This window comes from Piliocolobus tephrosceles, unplaced genomic scaffold, assembly GCF_002776525.5.
Source record: "Piliocolobus tephrosceles isolate RC106 unplaced genomic scaffold, ASM277652v3 unscaffolded_21612, whole genome shotgun sequence".
Classification (NCBI taxonomy): domain Eukaryota; kingdom Metazoa; phylum Chordata; class Mammalia; order Primates; family Cercopithecidae; genus Piliocolobus; species Piliocolobus tephrosceles.
In genome coordinates, this window is record NW_022303880.1 from 1 (window position 1) to 1,367 (window position 1,367).

The window sequence follows — 1,367 nt, forward strand, 5'->3', positions numbered from 1 at the left end:
AAGAGTACAACTGCTGCAGCTCGTGATGCAACATCTTCATGAGCCCAGAACGCACACAAATCCTAAGGGAACTACCACAGTACAGCGCTCATTCCTGGCACTGGAACAAATGAAACACACTCTATCCCACACATACCTGCCAGAGCAGGCCACTGTCCTCTTCTGCGAGATTTAAAAAGCTCCCCCAAAACATTATTACTCCCATCACCAGTACACAGAAAATGGGGGAAAGGCTGTGTCCAGTTCTCAGCCTTTAAACAACTCTCAATATCAGTACTCATAGTGGCATATTACAAAGTAATCAACAGTGCACACTTAGGGGCAAACCACATATTGAGCTAATGAAGAGCTCACTGTGATTAAGATTGGATCAAATAATAGTAAAACATAAGCAAATTTTCTCTGAATTCTGTCATGAATATGCATGCTGCGATAACATTAAAAAAGCATGGCAGCCTATTCCAAACGGTAAGAACAGTTTTGTGCAAACAGTGGGTCTTTGGGTGTTTGAACTCCCACCATGTAAGGGCAAACTGGATATGCATGCTAATGGCCTACAATTATGAAACTAAAAAAGAAAAATGCTAAAAGATGCCAGAGTGAACCTCAGTGAAGGCCACAGAGACCCACTGTCTATTAAATTTTTACAAATAAACTTAAACTATAAATTAGAAGCACAAATCATCATGAGTGTCTCTAACATTCAAATGAAGTAAATGGATTGTGTATGAGATTAACCCCATAACTTTGTTTCTTTTTCAAAAATGTCTTGACCAGCTCTTTGATGATTGTGATGTTTATCTCCTTCTTCTCCGCAGCCGAGCCCAGCAAAAGAATGCCACAGAGCGGTTGCTGCCCAGCCTGGGTGCTCCTGGTGGTCCTGCACGATGGGCTGTGCAGTAGGGTCGTCCTTGGGAGAACCCTCCTTGGCCTCTCCTTGCGCAGGCTTGGCACTGTCGGTGAGGCTCACCTCACAAAGATCTTTGGAGAGACGGAGGCAGGGATCTGAGCACAGTGCGAGCGTCCCCTGCTCCTGCCTGCCCGCCCTGCATGAGGGCTCTACTCACCACCATGCTGGTCGGCAGCCCCAAGCTCCTGGGAGGGTGGGGCTCCTGGACTGGGCTCATGAGCTGGGTTCTGGGCAGCGGCCAGGAATTTGCTGTGCTTGTTGTGGTGGTCAGCACAAGCCACAACCGCATCTCCTGCAGCGCCAGCAGCTTCACCTGGAGGGAGGGGTGCTCAGGTGTCACGCTGCTGCCGGCGCCCACCCTCACGCCCATCCCCACCCCTGCAGAGATGTCGCACACCCTACCTTCATCTCCTCCCTGTGCTGGACCAGCCTGATGATGTCCTCCTCCCATTGCTGC

At 49.3% G+C, this 1,367-nt stretch overlaps 1 pseudogene; it reads right to left on the reverse strand.

Annotated features, from left to right (window-relative positions):
* Positions 1–797: 797 nt before the first annotated feature.
* The window catches only part of LOC113221183, a 2,414-nt pseudogene continuing 1,844 nt past the window's right edge, over positions 798–1,367 (reverse strand).